We start from the raw sequence: 7116 nt of genomic DNA, 5'->3' as shown, positions 1-7116 counted from the left end.
ATAAGTACTCAAAAGTAAATATAACAGAACACAAGCATAGTCATCATAATGAAATGAAGACAAGCACAGAGTACAGAAAGCGTAAACACAGGATAACACAGGATGAAGACGGACAGACTGAAGAAATTGAATTGAGGAAATTGAGAAAGTCTTCATTCAAAGTCTTCAAACAGATATGAACAAGCACACAACAACTGAAATGAGGAAATGAATGAGTTGAGGAAATAGAACCAGTAAGCTTGGTGAAGAAAATGATTTGGTACACCAGTTCCAACTGTTGTCTCAGTTGTACGTCTGGTTGGAGCGGCTAGGTATTTAAACCTGAGGACACAGTCCCGGATACACAGTCCTCATCGTATTCTCCTTGAGCAAAAGTCACACAGACCTCGCCCAATCACTCGTGGTAAGTCTTCAAGTGACTTCCAAACCTTCATAGACTCGGTCACTCAGTGATCCACAATTCCTCTTGGATGCTCTAGACCATGACGCCTAACTGTCTGGAAGAAGCACAGTCTTCAAAGGTAACAAGCGTCGGATCCACGCAGGATCAATCTCTTCAGTGATGCTCAATCACTTTGGGTTTGAAGGTGTTTGGGTTTGGGTTTTCCTCACTCGATGATTTTCGCTCAAAGTCCTCGGAGGACGGGATGCTCTCAAATGACAAGTGTTAGTTTCTCTTGGAGTAGCCAACCAGCTAGTGGTTGTAGGGGGCGGCTATTTATAGCCTAGGGAGCAGCCCGACATGATAAGACATAAATGCCCTTCAATGATATGACTGTTAGGTGGGTAGATATTTTGGGACAGCTGGCGCATAGCACATCAATGGTCGGCATTTTGAGTCTCAAATTCCCCAGGGCTATCATGTTCCTCACTGTGTAGGCAATCCGCACTGGCGAATTCCTAACTCCTCAGTCAGAACAAATTCCTCAGTGACCAGAAGAACTAGGTGTAGGATTTTGAGTTGAGCATCACATGGAAATTTTTCCTTAGTATTTCCTCGACCCCCTTTAACAGTACGGTGTTTCCTATGACTCAAGAAAGAGAAAATGAAACTACGAAAACAAAAGTCTTCACGCTTCATGTTCCTCGCATGATTGCCTAGTCTTCAAGGTCACACCAATTTCTTCACTTTCAAAGTCTTCAGAAAGTCTTCAGAAATACAAAGTCTTCAGTCGAAGAACTTCATTTTTAGGGGTCGACTTTCTTTGTAAATATCAATCTCCTCATAGACTTATAGACCTGTGTACACTCACAAACGCATCAGCCCCTTAACCTATAAGTATTCAACACACGAAAATCACTAAGGGGCACTAGATACACTTACATGCCAAAACTTTTCCATTGAATATATGTCAAGCTCCTAACCTCCTAGTACCTAGCAAATACATGACCCTTTAGCATGTGAGACTGTAGGTTCGGTGAAGTATAGACATGACTTGAAACTCCTTCTGATCAATGATCAATAGCAGAACCGTGGACATCCCTATTGACCCTGCTACTTCTTGAGCTTGCGTTGGTTTTTCCCTTGAAGAGGAAAGGGTGATGCAGCAAAGTAGAGATAAGTATTTCTCTCAGTTTGAGAACCAAGGTATCAATCCAGTAGAGACAACGCACAAATCACCGAATACCCACACAAACAATCAAACAAACTTGCACCCAACACGATAAAGGGGTTGTCAATCCCTTCACGGTTACTTGCAAAAGTGAGATCTGATAGAGATAGATAAATGATAAAGTAAATATTTTTGGTATTTTTGGTTTATAGATCGGAAAGTAAAAGATTGCAATAATAGTAGATCGGAAACTTGTATGATGGAAAATAGACCTGGGGGCCATAGGTTTCACTCGTGGCTTCTCTCAAGGTAGAAAATAATATGATACGTGAACAAATTACTTCCGAGCAATTGATAGAAGAGCGCAAAGTTATGACGATATCTAAGGCAATGATCATGAATATAGGCATCACGTCCGTGTCAATAAGACAGAAACGATTCTACATCTACTACTACTACTCCACACATCGACCGCTATCCAGCATGCATCTAGAGTATTAAGTTCATAAAGAACGGAGTAACGCATTAAGTAAGATGACATGATGTATATGAATTAACTCAAGCAATATGATGAAAACCCCATCTTTTTATCCTTGATGGCAACAATACAATATGTGCCTTGTTGCCCCTACTGTCACTGGGAAAGGACACCGCAAGATTGAACCCAAAGCTAAGCACTTCTCCCATTGCAAGAAAAACCAATCTAGTTGCCAAACCAAACTAATAGTTCGAAGAGAATTACAAAGATATCAAATCATGCATATAAGAATTCAAAGAAGATTCAAATAATATTCATAGATAAGCTGATCATAAATCCACAATTCATCGGATCTCAGCAAACACACTGCAAAAAAGTATTACATCAAATAGATCTCCAAGAACATCGAGGAGAACATGGTATTGAGAATCAAAGAGAGAGAAGAAGCCATCTAGCTACTAGCTATGGACCCGTAGGTCTGTGGTAAACTACTCACGCTTCATTGGAAGGGCAATGGTGTTGATGTATAAGCCCTTCATGATTGAATCCCCCTCCAGCAGGACGACGAAAAAGGTCCCTAGATGGGATCTCACGGGTACAGAAGGTTGAAGTGGTGGAAAAGTTCTTTCGTGGATGCCTCTATTGGTTTGGGGACATATGGGAATATATAGGCGAAAGAATTAGTTCAGGAGGTGCATGAGGGGCCCACAAGGGTGGGGGCACGCCCTACCCCCCTGGACGTGCCCTCCGTCCTTATGGCCGCATCATGGCTCCTCCGACTTCCTCTCCAAGTCTCTTGGTTGTCTTCTGGTCCAAGAAAAATCATCGCGAAAGTTTTATTCCGTTTGGACTCCGTTTGATATTCCTTTTCTGCAAAACTCAAAAACAGGGGAAAACAGGAACTGGCACTGGGCTCTAGGTTAATAGGTTAGTCCCAAAAATAATATAAAATAGCATATTAATGCATATAAAACATCCAAAACAGATAATATAATAGCATGGAACAATAAAAAATCATAGATACATTGGAGAGGTATCAAGCATCCCCAAGCTTAATTCCCGCTCGTCCTCGAGTAGGTAAATGATAAAAACAAAAAATTTGATGTGGAATGGTACCTAACATATTTATCCATGTAATCTTATTTATTGTGGCGTGAATGTTCAGATCCATAAGATTCAAAACAAAAGTTTAATATTGACATAAAAATGATAATACTTCAAGCATACTAATAAAGCAATCTTGTCTTCTCAAAATAACACGGCCAAAGAAAGCTATCCCTACAAAATCATATAGTCTGGCTATGCTCCATCTTCATCACACAAAATATTTAAATCATGCACAACCCCGATGACAAACCAAGAAATTGTTTCATACTTTTGATGTTCTCAAACTTTTTCAACTTTCAGGTAATACATGAGCGTGGGCCATGGACATAGCACTATAGGTGGAATAGAATATGGCGGTTGTGGAGAAGACAAAAGGAGGGAGATAGTCTCACATCAACTAGGCGTATCAATAGGCTATGGAGATGCCCATCAATAGATATCAATGTGAGTGAGTAGGGATTTCCATGCAACGGATGCACTAGAGCTATAAGTTTATGAAAGCTCAAAAGAAAACTAAGTGGGTGTGCATCCATCTCGCTTACTCACAAAGACCTAGGGCAATTTGAGGAAGCCCATCATTGGAATATACAAGCCAAGTTCTATAATGAAAAATTCCCACTAGTATATGAAAGTGATATCATAGAAGACTCTCTATCATGAAGATCACGGTGCTACTTTGAAGCACAAGTGAGGAAAAAGGATAATAACATTGCCCCTTCTCTCTTTTTCTCTCATTTATTTTTTTTCTTTTTTTTCTTTGGGCCTCTCATTTTTTGGCCTCCTTTTTTCTGTTTTTCATCCGGAGTCTCATCCCGACTTGTGCAGGAATCATAGTCTCCATCATCCTTTCCTCACTGGGACAATGCTCTAATAATGAAGATCGTCACATTTTTATTTACTTATAACTCAAGAATTACAACTTGATACTTAGAACAAAATATGACTCTATATGAATGCCTCGGCAGTGTACCAGGATGTGCAATGAATCAAGAGTGACATGTATGAAAAATTATTAAAGGTGGCTTTGCCGCAAATACGATGTCAACTACATGATCATGCAAAGCAATATGACAATGATGAAGCGTTTCATAATAAACGAAACGGTGGAAAGTTGCATGGAAATATATCTCTGAATGGCTATGAATGCCATAATAGGTAGGTATGGTGGCTGTTTTGAGGAAGGTATATGGTGGGTGTATGGCACCCGCGAAAGTTATGCGACACAAGAGAGGCTAGCAATGGTCGAAGGGTGAGAGTGTGTATAATCCATGGACTCAACATTAGTCATAAAGAACTCAGATACTTATTGCAAAAATCTATTAGTTATCGAAACAAAGTACTACGTGCATGCTCCTAGGGGGGGTAGATTGGTATGAAAAGACCATCGCTCGTCCCCAACCTCCACTCATAAGGAATACAATAAAAAAATCGTGCTCCGACTTCATCACATAATGGTTCACCATACGTGCATGCTACGGGAATCTCAAACTTTAACACAAGTATCTCTCAACTTCACAATCTCTCACTAGCCTGACTCTAATATCACCATCTTCATATCTCAACAATCATAAAGAATCAAACTTCTCATAGTATTCAATGCACTTTATATGAAAGTTTTTTATTATATCCTTCTTGGATGCCTATCATATTAGGACTAAATTTATAACCAAAGCAAATTACCATGCTGTTTAGAGACTCTCAAAATAATATAAGTGAAGCATGATAGTTCATCAATTTCTATAAAATAAAATCACCATCGTGCTCTAAAAAGATATAAGTTAAGCACTAGAGCAATATTGCCTAGCTCAAAAGATATAAGTGAAGCACATAGAGTATTCTAATAAATCATGATTCATGCGTGTCCCTCTCAAAAGGTGTGTCCAGAAAGGATGATTGTGGCAAACTAAAAAGAAAGACTCAAATCATACAAGACGCTCCAAGCAAAACACATATCATGTAGCGACCAGACCGCAAACGGTCAAGTCTCTGTGCAACAGTGTCATCCCTGGATCGGTAATGCTGACACACACAGTACTTGAGGAATTACAATAGAGTTTCAATCACACACTTATTACATCTAGTCCTCATAAAGAGTATTATTACATAAATAAATCATGGTTGAAGGCCATCTAAACTAGATAACAGCGGAGGGCTTCGAAGGTAAATGAGTTCATCAACTCCAATGGCATAGCTAAGTGCAAAACAACGACCTATCACACCTTATTCATTGTCTGAGTAGTCTGCAACATAAGACGTTGCGGCCCAAAACGGGTCAGCACATGGAATATGCTGGCATAGTTACATTGTAAAGCAATGATAATGCAAAGACTATATCAACATGCAATATTTGGCTGGTGGAGGCTGTAAGTTTCATGGTTTTGCATAAAGCTAGTTTTTCCCTACAACAAAGGAATAAATTTATTTAACTACTCCCATGTTGCCCATTATTTGAGAAGGTTCCTCCAACTCAAATCCCAATTAAAAGTATCATCATTAACCCACCATCAAAATTAATTAAAATAACGTGTTGAGATCACATCAATAGATTCGAGTACTAGATACTCAAGACGTCCATAACCGGGGACATGGCTAACCATGATTAGTTTATACACTCTGCAGAGGTTTGCACACTTTTCCCCACAAGACTCGACCGCATCCATGATCGGATGATCGAGACATAGCCTTTCTGAAGCATTAACTCTCTACTCCGGGTAGACAGTACCACCTACAACCCTCTACATCTGCTAGTCTACCTCTTCAAGAGCTCATGCAACTTACTCATCTATTCCAGAGCCCATAATGGCTTGTGGCTGCACACGAAAGTTTCTAGCTTGAATAATCTTATGGCCCCTTTGAGCCTGGGTGGCATTCCATAGGATAATCACATGGGTACTCCGGGATTTCCAAAACAGACAACCCTGGGTACTCCAGGTGCCTCAACCAATCCACCCAGATTTGTATTAAAGTTGCCACCTTAATCTTATCCAATTAAATAACTCTCAAACTTCCATGTGTGAATCACGATCCAATCCCCGTCTACGAGCATGGCTAAGCAATAATAAGCATAACGTATATTCCCGGGGTGATCAAAAGGTATTAGGTTCCTACCTCAATTACTACAACCAAAACCACATGTTCCCAATCGTACCAATGCAAATTATTTGTGGGGCAGAACTAATGCATAGTAAAACTGGGTATAAAAGAGTATGATCAAAGTGTAACTTGCCTTGCTGATGATCTGCAAACTCTAGTGATTCATAGAAACAAGCTTCACACTCCGGGTAATCTAGCGTAAACAAATAGTAGCATACATAAGCAATCACTCAAACGAAACACGAGAAAACTCGAGAAAAGATCCAAATCGAACACGAAACAAGAAATGGCTTAATCTAACAAGAGTCAAAACCTAGCAGCATTATTAACATGTGAATTAGATCTTAACAGAAAGTACATGTGCTTAGCTACGATTTGCAAAAATATTCAACTCAAACGGAGCAACGAAACACAAGATACGAACGAAACAAAATCGTTTACTAATCTGGACTAAAGTCAAATTTATAGTACCAAAATCATGTTCAAGTTTGTTAAATGGAAAGAGGGCTTCGAGACAAAGATTTAGGCACTGGTTTCATCTAATTTGGATAAACGAGTAAAAAGTTATACTAGATTGAAGATCAGGGGCAGAATCGCGATAAAAATAATCGCAGATAAATCCCTAGAAAATAAAATAAAATGAACAGACTAACGAATGAACATTCGCTGTCTGGACCTAACCGGCAAACAACGTTCGTTAAAACAAACGAATGGACGAACGTCCGCTAAATAAATAAACCGACGAAAAACCGAACCGATCTATAAAAAAACAGATCTAGGGTTTCCTAAAAAATAACCGACGGTTTTTACCTAAACCTAAAAGAAAAGACCGGCGGCGACGGCGAGATTCCGGCGGGACGGGGCGGCATCAGCGGCAGCACGGGC

Source organism: Triticum dicoccoides, chromosome 4B, assembly GCF_002162155.2.
Source record: "Triticum dicoccoides isolate Atlit2015 ecotype Zavitan chromosome 4B, WEW_v2.0, whole genome shotgun sequence".
NCBI lineage: Eukaryota > Viridiplantae > Streptophyta > Magnoliopsida > Poales > Poaceae > Triticum > Triticum dicoccoides.
Note: the sequence above shows the minus strand (reverse complement) of the source record.